Raw genomic sequence first — 17,430 nt, 5'->3', positions numbered from 1 at the left:
CTTTAAGATAATGATTTCATTTCAGCGGCAATTTCATTGGAGTGGTCGACTTGATGTAAGCCAACACTCTTCCTACCACTAGAGTTTCTACCATTCTTCGAAGATAAAGTACGATGCAAAAATTTTTCACTCATGCTCTCATAAAGACGCCACACGTCATCCTCATGCCTATCAATGGAAGCATCAACCATGCCCTTGTAATTATCCGATAAGCTCTTAAAGAAATATTGAACTAATTTCCATTTGGGCATGTCATGATGTGGACACTTCCTAAGCAATTCATTAAAGCGTTCCCATGCCTCATGAAATGTTTCTCCATCCCCATGTGAAAATTCCCTAATTGAAGTTCTCATGGCATTGGTCTTAGAAACCAGATAGTACTTCTTCAAGAACTCTTGTTGCATTTCCACCCAAGATGTTATTGAAAAAGGCCTAAGATTGTTAAACCAATATTTCGCCTTGTCTTTAAGGGTGAATGGAAAAAGTTTAAGCCTTAAGACCTCTTCTGGCATGTCCATATATTTTACGGTGGAACATACTTCAAGAAATTCATCCAAATGCTTGTAAGGTTCTTCACTTGGAAGTCCATGATAGTTATGAAGCATTTGAATGGTTTGTGGTTTGATTTCATAGTGGTGTGCTCTAAATGGTGGCAATTGAATGCATGTGGGTGCATTATATTCATTAGGCACGTAGCGATCTCTTAAAACAAGGGGAGGATTAGCAATTAGAGGTGCAACATGGGCACCTTGATTGCCTTGAATGATGGGAGGTGGTGGAGCATAGATTGGCCTTGGCATTCCCAATGGAACTTGGCCTTGTTGTTGTGGTGGATGAATAAATGGCCTTGGCATACCTAATGGTACTTGCATGTTATCATGATGCATATTGGGGTGGAGGATACCTTGTTGGTCTATGTGACCAAGGTCCTCCACATAGTCCTCATTGTGTCCTTCCATTGATGAAATGGATTGACTAGAACTACCTTTTCCCCTAGGGTTTCGAACAATAGATTTAAGATGAAAATTTAAAGGGGTAAGAGTGGGTCTCAATGATCTACGATAATGTATGCACAATGTAACACAACAAGCAATAAAAAACACTTCACCTTCACAACAAGTCAATAATCAACAAACTTCCTCCATATACAATGTTCCCATACTCCTATGCTTTAACAATATGCAAGAAAAGTAAATTGCCTCCACGCGGGCTCACGATTTATCTAAGAATTGAAATACAAGTCTCCACGTGGGCTGACGATTTAATTAGAGATTAAGAAAAAGCTCACAAAGGTCCTTTGGCACTTCAACTCCAAATTTTTAGCTTAGCATAACAATTTTTTTTTTTATGATTTTAGCTTTTTTCCTTGCTTGCTTTGCTCCTTTGCTTGGAATACTTCTTTGCTCACATTCTTAGCCCAATGCTCCTAGTCAAACAAGAACAAACATAATAAGTAACAAAAATTGAAAACAAAGTAAAGACATAATCAAAAGAGTACTAATTCCTAATTGATTCCACAAATACGACGTTGCCAATCAATCAATCCCCGGCAACGGTGCCAAAAACTATGGTGCGACTCTCGAGCGTGTTCACAAAACAATATACAACACTTTGAGTTTGTAAATTAGTGTCAAGTGGGCACAATAATTTAAATTTATAAACCGCTTAACACCTATACTATGTAGTATGAGTGAGAAGAGATCGTCCCAAGGGATTGAGGTGTCGTACTAGGTTGAGGAATCAAAATTAGGGTTAGTAGGTCGAGTGATCAAAGTAGTGGTTGGTTGGTTAGATTACACTAGATGCAAATTAAACTAAAGTAAACAATAATGCAATAGAGAGAATAAAAGAGAAAGAGATCTTGGGGTTTAGAGACCACCACTAAGTATACTTTTTTACACCTTTAATGAATGATTAATGATGGGAAGAATATGTATTGCAACAAAGTATGTGTGTGTGGTTGTTCCAACAAGCATGGATGACAAATTAAGCATATATTGTCTAAACAACATGGTGGATATCACAACATATCAAATTAAGCCATTAATTCTTTCTTTAAGCTCATAATCTAAACACATCACAAGGTTAGAGATATATGTTACTTGCTTTCATAAGTATGGAACATCAACAACGAAACATATATTGTCCTCCCATTTAACTACACTACAACTAAGCTAATGACATGAAATTAAACTAATTAAACTAAGGGAGAGGTACAATCCATCAAGAAATGAGTATGAACCATCAAATAAACCACAAGAACATGCCATTAAGCATTATGTCTTGACAATCTCTAGATCTATAGCATCAATACACATAGACATGCATCAATAACACAAGAAATAGAGACAAACACATGAACATCTATTCTAGCATACATAGACATATAGATAGAATGAAATGATCAATTGGAAGCATTAAACCACATAAATCATTGAATAAACAAGATCTATATATATAAAAGTGTCAAGACATGAATTACAATACAAATCCCCTCAAAAATACATAAATCAAGAAGTAAAAAGTATGCTTAGGGCTAACTCTAGCCCCAATAGGATGTCTAGCCACTCATGGATGATGTCCTCCAACCCTCAAGGGCAAGCTCCATGGAAGAAATCTGCTTCTTGGTTGATGAAGAGCCTCCAATAGTGTCTCTAGCCTCCTCCTCTTCTTTTGCTTTCTCACTAAGTATTATCTTTTCTAAGTATGTGTATGTGTAAAAGTGGCTCATATTCCTTATATAGGTAGGTCAAAAATTATCCCAAATGAGCTAGGCTCGTACACTAATAATCCTTTAATGATTGGATATGAGATAACTTTTAATGAGTTGGAATTTAGATTTTTCTCGGGATTTGGGAAGTTCGATCGATCGAACTTGAGGTGAGATTGATCGAACATGGCTGAGATATATCGAATTGGAGTTGGATCGATCCTCAATGGAGCCGCCTTTTTGAATAAAAACAAATCTAAGATATTTTGAAGATATTTTTGGGAAAAGAACAAAAGTGGTTGGTAGGGTGGTACAGCTGGATAAGATCTGGCATGTGGATAAGGACAAGAAGGATCGATTGATCAAAGAATGATGTTGGATCGATCGAACTTTTGGGATCTCTGAAGATGACATCATGGTCTGGATCCATCTTGGAGTGCTGAGATCGATGGAAGTTGGTTCGATCGAACTTTTCTTGAGATCGATCGAAGTTGTTGAAATTCCACCATTTGCTTCCTTTTGCTCTACTTTGCTCATTTCTTTGATTCATCCAAGAATTGCTTCATTTCTGTTCTTATTTGGTTGAGTTAGCTTATTTTGGGGATAAGTACCTGAAAATGGAAATAACACGAAATCAATACAAAACGGTAAAATAAGATAGATAAAGGTTCTAGAATACCTAAGCTTAAGGGGTTTAAATACGCACTTTTCAGCGCTCATGAAGCCTGAGTCAAAGTCCATTGTACTTTGTTTCAAACATAGTGAATTGGTTTACTTTGGATTGCATAGTTTATGAGGTTTTCCCGCAAACAATTGGTCTATTCTACCACTTGGGGTTTCCTCGTTAAAAATCCTAGTGTCATCTCTCAACTCTATTACTTTACTTTATTTTATCTTGCATGAGATTAATTGATTAATTGCTAAAATAAGTAAAGTTAGAAAGACACAGATCTGTTTTTAAAATACAAAACTTTCCACACAAGTAATCTTTTGTGGCACAACTTACAAATTGGTATAAGAGCCAATCTCTACACATTGAGTTGATCCTTGTGTAAAGTTTTATATTTTTCAAAAATTTGTTACATCATGTTTTATGCATTGAAAGAAGGTGGATCTAATCAACGTGGCCCTTTATTTGAAAGAAATAATTATAATTTTTGAAAATCAAAGATGAGAGCCTATTTACAAAATTCGGGGGGTAAAGTTTGAGCTGTATTTGAATCAGATTATACACCACCTACAGAAGAAAAAATGTGTATGGTAAAGTAAGTGAAGTTTTGAAAGATGCTTTTAACTTTAATGCAATTGAAACTGAGCGTAATGATGCTAATTGATAAGTGCTCAAATGTTACATATTTTAGCACCTAAGCTAGGGTATTTTAGTCCATTTTTTTTCCCTAGTTGTTATTTTTACACATTTATCTCTTCTGAAACTTGAACCCCTGACCTCTCTTTGGGAGGTAAGAGGCTGATACCGCTAGGCCACTGACTTGTTAGTTATTTTAGTCCATTCATCTATCTTTATTTTTCTGTTTTAGTTCTAATTTATGTTTTTATTTATTTTTAGGTCAATAAGGTTCAAACAGGCAATAAATGGTCCATTACAGCCTTTTTGGAGTTAATCAAAAGTTCCGAGAAGATTTCAGAAAAATTTAGAAAAAGGTCAAAAATGTAAAATTTCGCCACCAGTGGGTTTAGATCAATTGTAGATTTCTTCGTTCGATCGAAGATTTCTTTATTCGATTGAAGATACACTGGCAGTGAGCTATTTTATTCCCGCGCACCCGAACTCCACATACCACATAGCTGCGGGATTAGATATTTTAATAACTTATTTTCTGACTTGTTCACTACTCCAAAGACTTTGTATTTAAAGGAAATTGAACCATTTATAAAATATCTTTTGTCTTCAATTTTATTTTATTTTTACATAGTAATAGTTAGTTTTTCTCTCTCAAAAAGTTAGAAATTAGGGTTAGAAGAAAAGAGAAGAATGGAGGCTCTAAGAACCATCTCAAAATCTACACACACTCTCTCTAGAATTCAATAAAAAAGAAGATGAAGAAGATGGAGCCATGTTTGGGGATTTCCCTTGAGGGTTCCAAGATCACACCCACCTCCTCCATGATTGGTAGACTTCTCCTTGGGGTTTGGATGAGCCCCAAGTTTGTAATCTAAACCTCTATCTTATGATTAGTGTTTTAGCTTTGTGAATTTAATGAATCTTGGGTTCTCCTTTGATTTCTATGGATTAATTCTTTCTATTGATTCTCTATGTGATTACATGTTGTCTTATATGTATTTATTTAGTAATTGATCTCTACACTAGTTTTTCTATATTAATTACATATCTATGTGTGGTTGATTGAGAATCTAGTGATAGCTAGACATGGTTTTTATTAGATGGGTTTGTCAACTAATTTGATGGATTATACTTATACTTGATGGGTTATTCTACAATTTAATTCATGCTTGTAGTAGGTAGAGAATTTATGCTGGATTTGATATTCCATGGTTTATTATTGCAAGTTCCATGATTCTCTAGATTGATGTGTGCTACAATTGTGACTAGTTTGATGTATCATGCTTAGAATTGATGGGTTGTGCTACACTTAGTTTATTTGTTGGTTAGGTAGACAATTCATTATTGAATTTGATGGTTCATGCTTAATATTGCAATTGGTAGTCGCATTTTGTTCACAAGAAGGTTTTCCCTAAATTAGTTGAAAATGTGTGGTTTGGTGAACAAGCTTGGTGGCAATTCCAATGCACCCCAAGACCTCACTTCTTAGCTCTTAAATCCCTAACTCAACTTAGTTATTTTAATTATATTTTAATTAATTGAATTTTAGTATAATCAAATCATCAACCTTCATTTGCAATCATTTGGTACATTAAAGTCGAAGTTAAATTCTAACACGTATAATCTCTTGGGACGATCCCTTCTCACTCATACTATATAGTATAGGTATTAAACGGTTTATAAATTTAAAGTATGATGCCCACTTGACACTAATTTCCAAACTTAAAGTGTTGTGCATTATTTTATGCACATGCTCGGGTCGCATCACTAATGGAAAAACCTTATATGCAATTATAAATTCTGTTGTTCCATCTGAATATACTAGAATTTTTTATTATAAAACTGCTAAAGATGTTTGGGATATTTTGCAGGTTACTCATGAAGGGACTTCAAAAGTGAAGTTGTCCAAAATCCAAATGCTTTCTCATAACTTTGGGAACATTGTGATGAAAGAAGATGAATTCTCTCCTAATTTTTATTCTAGTCTTTTTGAAATTATTTCTGAACTGTCACTTAGGTAAAAAAGTTAGTCATGAGAAAATCTTAAGGTCTTTACCTAAAAGATTTCAAATAAAGGTAGAAACTATAACTGAACACTGAAATTTGTCTAGTTCTAAAGTAGATGAAGTTGTAGGTTCATTGAAAAATTTTGAAATGCAGAATTTTGATCTAAATTAGAAGGAAAACAGAGGAGAAGGATTGATAATGGGGCCAATCCAAGAAATTTTGACAAGGGGTCAAAATTGAGAATAAATGAAAAGAAAGTAGAAGGTTCAAAAGAAACTGAATTCACTTGCTGGAGGTCACACAGCAATTATTTGTCCTAGTCTTAAGAAAGATAAAAAAAGATAGGAATAAAGGGAAAGCAATGAAAGTTTCTGTTTTTAAGATTTTTGCTTCTAGTGATAATGAATCTCCTCATGGTAATTGCAATGATTTTTCTTTTGTAACTTTTCTTGATAAAGGTCCTCATGTCATTTCTTTGTCTGATTTTGACATTTCAGATGATGAAACCAATGAAGTTCTTGATTAAAAGATTCAAGAGGATGAAGAAAAATTGAAAAAGATGTTTGAAGAGACTATTGAAGTCAAATTGGCTGTCAATAAGTTAGTAAAGGAGCTTATTCAAGAAAAAGAAGAGAATAATGATCTAAGAAAATAGATTGATGAATGAAAAAGAAAGGCTTTTGAAAACGATTCAATCATCTCTGATCTCAATAGAAAGATCATCATTCTTGAAGATAAGACAAGTAATGCTAACTTCTTGAAAGAATACCTTACTCTGAGAATTGAATATAGGTTGGAGTAAGAAGCTCACTGATTGGAGTATTAGGTTGCTGTCAATTGTAGGAAAGATTGAACTGATAAAAACTGTTATCACTCCAATTTGTTTATACTGGTGTAGTGTCTTCCTTCTTCTTCTTCTTCCAATTGCATTCATAAAACAAATTCAGAAATTGTGCAGAAACTTTGTTTGGAGAAGCAAGGATAATTTGAAAAAATTACATCTTCTCAGCTGGGATGTGATGTGTAGATCAAAAACTGAGGGAGGGTTGGGTATTAGAAAATTGAAGGACCTGTAGTGTAATGACTCGGTCATTTCCTTCCTTTCCTTTTTCCTCAGAATTTTACGGATGAATTTTTTTCGTTAAAATTTCTTTTCTGAGTTCAGTTTCTCGTCGCTTAGTGTCGTCTCGAGTGCTCGAAAATGGTTTCTGAGACTCTTTTCTTTGGATTGACAACTTCCTTTGAGGACCGAGTCATTTCCACATTTTTCGTTTTTTGACACTATTCACTTTCGTCTTTTTTCCTATTTCGTCCTTTTCCCTATTTTGTCTTTTCCCCATTTGTCACTTTGTTGGCGTAACCTCACTCTTTGTGTTCAGAGTTGGTTTTTGACTTCACGTATCTTCATTCTAAGTGGTTTCCACGAAATACGTATCTTTACTTTTGTAAGAAAGTACTTTAGTTACTCCCGGTGTCCATAAGGTATGGATGCAAAATTCTTTGGAATTATTTTCTTTTCTTGGGGTGTTTTTCATAAATATCTTTTGAAGATATTTTATTTCAGCGGTTTTTAAGAAAATATTTTCATTGGTCATTAGTGCAGTTTCACTTTTTGGAGGGGCTATTGTGCAATTAATGAAAGTTATTGCAAAAATGCCTCATTTTGAGCCTAGATCCTCGTACGGGATTTATTTTCATTTTTCCTCAAGTTATGTACTCATAGAATTCCGTTCTGGTTGTTTTTCTCCAGTTTCAGAGTTTCTGACCCAAGTTGCCGCCGAACTTGTTCGGGGCATAACTTTCTTCTCGGGACTCAGTTTTTGATGCCGTTTCTTTCGTTATTCACATTTTCTCATTTTAAATCTTTTTCGTTCATAAATTTTTGCCGTTTGAGAGCATCTGCTCAAATTTCACTTTTCCGGACCTGGCGGGACTCGTTCGGGGCACTTTTTGAGATTTTCTATAAATAGGGGGACTTAAAGTCAAAAAGTAATCTTCTCCCCTCTCCATGCATGACCTGGATCTGCCATGGCAGCCCAAGGGGGGCTGCCACCCTTCTCTTCTCATTTAAACCTCCTTCCCTTTGTTATAAAGTCATAGTGCCTTCGCATTTTGTGTTTGTCTTGACTACGCGCTTTTTTCACCCTTATTAGAATCCATTTCTGACCATTTCTTGAGTTCAGGTTTGAGGTCAAGTTGTGATTTTCATGGGGCTTTCTTGGGATTATTGTTCACGGCGTTGTCCTGGACAAAACCCCGAAGTATTGTCGGATTCGGAGCCATTTCGTTTAGTTGGCTTTTGAGATTTTCATCTCAAATTAAGGTAGGGGATGCCTTAGGTTTATATTTATGTTGTATTGATTGTTTTATAAGCATATACAACTTGTATGCATGCTTTTGTTCAAATCCTAGAATTTAATTTAATTATTTTCTTGTTTAGGATTTAATTCTAATGGATGTATGTAGTTTAGAATTGAATTGTGATATGCTAGGAAATTAGGCCTTGATATGTTGGTTAACATATATTAAATTTGGAGCATTTGAATAAGAATTGCAAAACTTATTTAATATTTATCTTTTGTGAAAGATTAAATTACCTAGTTGAACCAAGCATGAAATTAACTTGTATTGTGATATTAAAGTAAGCCTTGGTGAGTTCCTTAACATATGTTAAATTGAGATTAATTGGAGTTGATTGAAAATCTAGAGAAAAATTAATTAATGAGCTTAATTAATTTTATTTTAAGTGTGTTGGTCACTTAAATTGATATCGGAGGCAATAGGTTATTAATCCCTTGAAATGTAGTCCGTTTAATCACCTTGTGAGCATATTACTAATTTGATGTAGAATTAGTACTTGAGGCATCTTGAAATGGTAATTGGACTTAGTATGATATGAAATATCATTGACTTGTATAGCTTGTTTAAATTTATCTTGTGTAGGTATATAGCTTGTTAGAATATTACAATTGTTTACCTTGAAAGTTTGTTTCTAAATTGAAGCTTATTTAGTACTTGTGGCTTAGGATGGTAATGTGGTTCAATTGTTGTAAAATATTCTTCCTTTGTATATAAATTGCATATTGAGGACTTGACATGTCATATGCCGTCTAGACTTGAACTCTAGGACATGGTTTGTGTGGATACAACCTTATTTGTGCATGGAAGACAATTTTACGCATTGTTGGATTTGATATAAGTTTGGTCTAACTTATTGATTTTGGTATAAGTTTTGAACTTTTTGATTTTAAAAAAGCTTGTAAGGACATATTACACGTGATGGCTAGGGTTCGGCTTTAGTACGGAGACGAGAGTCTTCTAAGTCATAAGTGCGCACTAGGTAGTACCTTGTGGGTCGTAATTGCCCGGAATAACTTATGCATGTGCGAACTAGGTAGTGCCTTGTGGGTCATAATTACCCGAAAACACTTGCTTGGTCTAGCGACCGCATGTCCTAGTCTTTCCACAATTTGATTTCGCATTTAATTCCAAGTTGTTAATCATGGATTACTTGTAGCTTGAGAATTGATGCTTGCTTTGGATAGTTGAATCCTATTTAGTATACTTGAACTTGTATACTTGTTCCGTGAGTTTAAATTTTATTTAGTATACTTGTGCCATGTATACTTGTCTTATGTGTATTTCGTTTAGCTTAGTATACTTGCGCTTGTATACTTGATCTATGAGTACTCTACATATATCGAATACTTGTGTACATATGCTTAGACATTGCATGACTTGTTTTAATATGGTTTAGTATACTTGGAAATGTATGCTTGTATGTTTTGTAGCATGTTTTAACAATATTTAGTATACTTGAGCATGTATCCTTGTGTGATGTTGTTCACTTTAAATTGCATGAGTAGCTTAGGATGATCCCTGAGTCTTACTTGACATAGACGTTAGGTGGCATGAGCCCCTTTGACACGTTTCACCTTAAGGTGATAGAATTGTAAAATGTTAGGTCGATGCATGCTCATCTCCTACGAGTAGCTTTATGTTACTCACCTACGTAGTGGGGACATTTTTCAGGTACCGGGATCAGGATTCAGGATTCACATCATGTTTGGATGGTTTGTAGACTTGAAGTTCTCATTTCTTGTAAATGTTGGCTTGAAATGCCATTTATAGCTTTATAAGTCAAAATGTGTCAAAATGTGTAAATTTGATTCTATTTTTGTAATGTGTACATAAGTACACTCTTTACAATGTATTTGACATGTATGAGATGAGGCCATAGGCCAATGACATCTAATTTGTATCCTATGTAACTTTTAAATTCATGAAATATTATGAAAATATTGAAAAATGCCGAGTCATTGCTTCACTATGCTTGCATCGGGTGTGGGAATTCCATTTTTATTCTTTCATAGGGTCTTATAAATTATGTTTAAAGTGTGGCCAAGGGCCAAACGGTAATTTGAAATCATTTGATAATTTTGGTTTTCAAATTTTCCTTTTCTCTTTCATTTTTGCCTTTTTACCCGTTGGAGGGTCGAATTTTGCATCGGCGGTATTTTTACGCCGTGGATCATTGTAGCGCATCCTAATAAGTAAGTTATGTCTTCGTGCATGGTCGTTTTCAAGAAAAACCATTTCCTTTGTGATTTAAGCCTCCTATGGACTCATTTCACATTTTTTTTGCATAATCCGGTTTAAGGGCATTTTGGGATTTTCTTTCAGGAAATAAATTCCGGCCTTGACATGGTCACTTAGAAAACGTGATTTTAGGGGGTATTTCTTCTTCGTATTTTTCCAGAAAATGTCATTTTGATACCGGAAATCCATTACAAAGTTCAGCTTCCAGTTTTACATTTTGCAGCTTTATGACCCTCATGACCAGATTTCATGGAGGGGCATTTTGGACATTTTACGTTAATTTTTTTTTGAATTCTCCCAATAGTCACGTAGAAAACTCAATTTCAGGAGGGGTTTCTTTTTCGTGTTTTTCCAGAAAAATTCATTTGATAGCCCGTTTTTGCTCTCAGTTGTGGACTGATCCTGAAGTAATTTCATGTAGCAGCTTTTTGGGTCCCTCTTGACCTTGGCTAATCTAGGGGCATTTTAGGGATCTTACAGCGTGTTTTTCTCCGTTCCTTCCCTAAAGCCGGGTAGAAAACATGATTTTAAAGGGGGTTTCTTCTTCGTGTTTTTCCAGAAAAACTCGTTTAAGGGTCCATTTTTAGCCTCAGTTCCGAGAAAAAAATCAAATGTTGCTTGCTGTAAAAACACTAGTCCTGCCCAGATTTCTTACCCGGAAAATAAGTTGATTTTTTTGAAACTTTGAGGCTTTATATCTTCATCATCCGGACTCCAAATGAAGTGATTTTTGAGTCTAAGTTTATTAGTTTTTGCTGGTCTATATAACGGTATGCACGGTTGCGTCAAATTATATCTGAAAAGACTATTTTACCCCTTGTTTTTGCTGGTCTATATTAGTTTTTGCTGCTCACTGTGTTTTGGCATGGGATTTTGTATTGAGTAAAGACAGGCTCTGGGTCTCTTGGTTTCAAAACAAATATGCTTCAAGATCATCATACTGGAATGCTGTTCCAAAGGTTTCTTATTCAAGCCTGTGGAAAAACTTAATTAGTGTTAGAGATATAATGTTGACTAATATCCAATTTTCTATTGGAACTGGGCAAACTTTCAAGGTTTTGACAGATCCTTGGTGTGAAGGGGAAACTTTGTTACAAAAATTTGGGCACAGAAGGGTTAGAAGGTTGGGGTTCTCTTGGTCTTCTCTATTGTCCAGTGTTATCATGGATGGAGGCTGGAATTTTGATCTTTTACAAGATGAAATTTTCAGACCCATTAAAGATTACTTGCACACACTGCCTGTTCACGCAAGACTAGATAAATTTCTTTGGAATGGAGGTGATTTTAATTTCAAAAAAGCTTGGAAGGGTTGTAGAACTACCTATCCAGAGGCTTTGTGGTCATCTGTTTGTTGGGAGAAAGCTAGACCTCGATGGTCTATTTATAGAGTTTTTCTATTTCAAGATCGACTGCCTACAATGTATAATTTGCAAAAGAGGAAAGTGCAGCTGGCACCTAGATGTTCTAATTGCCTACAACAAATTGATACCAAAGATTATGTTTTTGTTCAATGCCCTTTTGCTATGAATTTCTAGAGCTGGTTGAAGGATACACTTGGTTGGACTGTGGACTTTAGTTCTATCTTTACAGTTGAAGATTTGTTGCTTTGGTTCTCATCACAGAATAGTAAAATGATTAAAACATTATTGATTGGTGGTTTTTGGAGCATTTAGCAAGAGATAAATCGAAGGCTTCATGGTCATAGTCCTACTTCCACCTTCGAGGTGGGTAGGAATATTTTGTTTGAGGTTTTTGATGTTTATAATGTCTCACTTAGAGATATTATATAGCTATCATACTTTGTTTTTCTTCTAATTTATTGGGAATGGTTCTTCTTTAAGATGTTGTTCTTTCCAGTAAAATTCTGAGGGTATGCCCTCTGTGCGCCTGTATATATTCCTTTTTCTTCTTTTTATACAAAATCCAATTATGAAAAAAAAAAAATTGAATATAGTGAACTTGAATTGAAAAAGGCACAAGATAGACTGATATGGTTCACTGCTCGTCAAGCGAAATTGAATAAGATGATCAACATGAGAATGAATATGAATGATAAAATTGGTTTTGGTTTTGTTAAAGGCTTATCTAGTAGTCATGGTAATACAATTTTTGTGAAATCTGTTGATCATACTGTGACTGATCCTAGTTTGGATAATGCATTGCATTCTGATATGTTATATATGCCTAAATTGTTGCATTGCACTTTTGTGGTAAAAATGGACAGAACCATTATTCATGTCTTCACAAGAAAAGGAAATATTTTTCTGAAATTCATTCTCATGATGTTCATGCTAAGAAAAAGGTGTATTGTAAAAAGAAAAAGAATTTTGCATCACCTAAGAATTCTAAAGCTAGAAATTTGCCTAAGAAAGAGGCAAAATCTGAAAAAGCTTTTCAGGAAGTGAGAGTGAAAATTGTGTGGATCAAAAAGGATGATTTGATCAATTATGTGCCAATTGAGTCCTTGGAATTAGTTTCCAAAAGGACTTTCGGTGCAAAACCTTTAAACTAAGTCCTAGGATGATTAGTGATCATGAAATGTGTTAATTGAAAATTTTTATTGCCATTGGATCATTTTTTAGGGTTAGGTTAAGGTTTTGAGACATTCATCATATTTTTCATGATAATATATGTGAAAATTCTTTCAGTTGAATTTATGATCTATCTGTGAATTGCAAATCAAGACACATGTTGATTTGATAAAAATAGATTCTTGGATTGTAATCTATAAAATGAAAAACAATTTGCATTGATTAGAAGATTTTTAGATTTGAATCTCTTGAGTTCATAGTTTTTGTGCACTGATCCATCTCTAAAAAATTAATTGAAAATCATTGGATTATTGACTAGGTTATATTGATCACAAAAGTTATATAGGTTATTGTTTTTAAAAAATAGAAGCATGAAATAGAAAATAAAAAATAAAACAATATTCAGCACGAAAAGAAAAGAAAAATAAAAAATTTGCTGAATTCTTTGTTGAGGAAAAGGTTACCTATTCAGTTTGGGTCGAAAGCTCCCATTAGACTTTGAAGTGGAGTTATTTGAGTAAAAAAAAAAGGTGAAGACAAGTTGAACTGGGGAATTGCAGTCCGCTCTTTAGAGTGAAAGGCACATTACTTAGAAAAATTATTCAAAACAATCTTATCTTGATGGTTTTTGATCCATATGATTTAGACAATGATTTGATGAAATTTGATTGAAAATTGATAAGATTGGATTTCACACACACACATGAATTTGTTAGATTAATTTCTAAATTTTTCAGTAAAATTTGTAAATTGAATTTCATATTGGGATTAGTTTCTGAAATTTGAAATATATTGAAGAGTCTGTGGAGTCAAAAATTTGTGTTCATGGATACTCATAAATTTTTTGAAAATTTGGATCATATGTAGACTTGAAGATTAAAATGCTCAATGATTTGCTTCTTTTTAAAAAAAAAAATGAAAAAAGGAAAAATTTTCAAAAATTCAAAAGGATTTTGATTTTTAGGTTTTTAGAAGTTTTTTTTTGGTTTGTTTTGATCATTGAGGGTTTGAAATATTCTGAAGAATTCTTTTTTGATAAAATCTAAGTATGTGGATTCAAGTTTGGAGTACTTAAACCAGTTTCACATTGCTTGAACCGGTTAAAAAGGTTTTTTGTTCCTTTAAAAAGGAACTGCCAGACTTGAATCGGTTCTAAAATTCTTGAACCAGTTCAAGCCTGCATGCATGGGCACTTAAGGCTGCCTCTTATGCTCTGAAAGGTCACTCCAACCCTCTCCCTTTGTGCGATTTTTGGCCTTTTCACTTCATATTGTGCACTTTTTCCCTCATACTCATACGTACATCATTATATATCACTTCACATCATTTTTGTTCATCATTCCATCTCTATAATTGTCCATTGTATACTTGGAATTTTGGAATCATTGAAGATTGAAAAAGAAAGCTAGAAATTATGAAGTTTGAAACTAAAGTTAGAGTGTGGGATTGAAAACTTTGGATTGGTTAATCTTTTGGGTTGATTGAAGTTTCTAAATTGTGATTGAGATTCCATTATTGTTGGGTTGTTGATTTTATGGGGATTTGAAGATTGAAATAAAGCTTTCTCTGTAACACTTTTGGGGTTACACACTAAGTGTTCGATAGAATTCCTCAAAGAAGTTTGAAACCTTAAACCAAAAATTTCTGTGAATTAAATGGCACTAAGAATCTCTAAAGAGGCCAAAGGCAAAGGAATTTAAGTTCCAAAGGCTTCCAAGAGAGCTAGAACTGGTATTGTCATCCGAGAACCCCAAGGAGGTTCGAATGCTCCAATGGACACATCTTCCTCTCCAATGGCGACTGATTCTCTGCCATAACCGATACCAGCTGGGTATCTGATGAGTGCTCAAATGTTGCACAGTTTAGTACCTAAGTTAGGATATTTTAGTCCATTCATCTATCTTACTTTCCCGTTTTAGTTCTACTTTGTGTTTTTGTCTATTTCAGGTCAATAAGGTTCAAACGGGCTAAAAATGGACCATTAAGACCTTTTTGGAGTCAAATTGAGTCTTGGTGAGAAGCTGGAGCAAAAGGAGGCTGATGCTGAAAATTTCCTGTTCTGAACAATCGAACTCTGAACGATCGAACTTTGATTGATCGAATCTTTTGATCTTATCCTCATAACTACTTTTGTCCTTATTCCCATAAATATCTCAGCCTTTGTCCTTATCCACATTATGCACTGACATACTATGATCGATCAAACCACAGTTCTAATTGATCAAGCTCTGATCGATCGAACCATACATGTGAATGATTATGCTGAAATCAATTTTTAATATCGGTTTGGGCTCGAACTTAATGAACCATGGGGCTGCGAGATTAGATATTTTCAAGGCTTGTTTTCTGACCTATTTGGGCTAAAAAAACATTGTATAAATAGGGGATTGAACCATTTTTGTGGGGGGATTCATATTTTTACATTGTATTTTATATTTTCATTAGTTTTCTCTCTCTAGAAAAGTTAAAGATTAGACTTAGAAGAAAAGAGAAGAGTGGAGGCACTAAGAACACATCTCAAGATCTACACACTATCTTTCTAGAATTCAACAAAGAAGAAGAGGAAGAAAATGGAGCCATATTTGGGGATTGCCCTTGAGGGTTCCAAAATCATACCCACCTCTTCCATGATTGGCTAGACTTCTCCTTGGGGCTTGGATGAGCCCCAAGTTTGTAAATCTAAACCCTTCTTTTTAACTTTTTGGGGAATTTATCTTGTGATTAATGTTTTAGCCTTGTGTATAAAATGAATCTTGGGTTCTCCTTTGATTTCAATGGATTAATTCTTTCTATTGGTTCTTTATGTGATTACATGTTGTCTTATGTGTGATTATTTGGGAATTGATCTCTATACTAGTTTTTCTATGTTAATTTCATGTCTATATGTGGTTGATTGAGAATCTAGTGATGGTTACGCATGGTTTTCATTGAATGGATTTGTCAATTAATTTAATGGATTATGCTTAGGTTTGATGGGTTGTGCTATACTTAGTTTATTTGTTGGATAGGTAGACAATCTATGCTTGAATTTGATACTCCATCGCTTATTATTGCAAATTCCATGATTCTCTAGATTGATGTATATTAGCATTGTTACTAATTTGATGGGTCATGCTTAAAATTGATGGGTTGTTCTACACCTTTATTCATGCTTGTAGTTAGGTAGACAATTCATTCTTGAATTTAATAGTCCATGCTTAATATCACAATTAGTAGTCGCATTTTGTTCACAAGAAGGTCTTCCCCCAATTAGTTGAAAGTGTGTGGTTTGGTGAACGAGCTTGGTGGCGACTCCAACGCCCTAAGTCTCTCTTCTCATCTCTTAAATCCCTATCTCAACTTAGTTTACTTTATTTGCAATTTAATTAAGAGCAGTGATAGGGGAATCGAAATGTATCCCCCGAATTAAACACCGATCTTGACGTGGCTTGGCCACGTCAGATTCTCACTCCTCTTACTTGACGGAGCAAAAGAGCCTCTCACGTGCAGGTAAAAGAAATAATTAATAAAAAAAAGTGGGAACGTCATTGTATATCATGAAAAGGAATATCGAAAAATTCAGAAGTCTCCAAAATTAGAGAGAACTTATCTTTATCTTTTTTTTTTTTTAAGGAATCAACTTATCTTTATCTTATTAAATGTAATTAAATCACTGTACTGGTTGAATTGCTCCTGGAGAAGAAAACTGATTCAAAACCTTAGATAGAGAGAAAGAGCCAATCCCGAATCAAAGAGTGATGTTTTGATTACTCCCGAATTTTTGTGCGTGATTCGAATACAAGATGATCATTTAATTCTTAAAATTAGATTACTGAGTAATACCCAAATCTATTGAGAAATTTGTAGAAAAAATCTTTAAATGTTTATGATCTATTACCAACATACATGTAATTGTGTGTGTGTGTGTGTGTGTGTGTGTGTGTGTGTATATATTTGTATATATTCACCTTCTTCCGGTCATCTTCACAGTGTCATTACCTTCCTTGTATTCTTCTCAAACAAATTTTTTTTTTTTAATTTTTTTTTGGGGTGACCGAAGCACGTGATGACTTTTTTACTATTCACGATGTTTTAGAAAATCTGACGTGGCTTGACCACATTAAATTCGGTCATTTTTTTAGGGGTTACCCTTCGGCCCCCTTATCATTTTCCTTTAATTAATTGAAGTAGTTTAAGTCGCTAAACCAACCTTTTTTGCAATCTTTTGAATCATTAGAGTCGAAATTAAAATTCCAATTATGTGTTTAATCTCTTGGGACGATCCCTTTTCACTTCATTCT

At 34.3% G+C, this 17,430-nt stretch overlaps 1 pseudogene; it reads left to right on the top strand.

Moving 5' to 3' along the window:
* Window positions 1-249: 249 nt before the first annotated feature.
* On the top strand, window positions 250-348 carry LOC132280293 (small nucleolar RNA R71; annotated as a pseudogene).
* The last annotated feature ends 17,082 nt before the right edge of the window (window positions 349-17,430 follow it).

This window comes from Cornus florida, unplaced genomic scaffold (assembly GCF_030987335.1).
Source record: "Cornus florida cultivar Cherokee Brave unplaced genomic scaffold, ASM3098733v1 CherokeeBrave_3.0.0_Hap2_Chr10, whole genome shotgun sequence".
Lineage (NCBI taxonomy): Eukaryota > Viridiplantae > Streptophyta > Magnoliopsida > Cornales > Cornaceae > Cornus > Cornus florida.
Note: the sequence above shows the minus strand (reverse complement) of the source record. Positions and strands in the feature narration are given on the sequence as shown.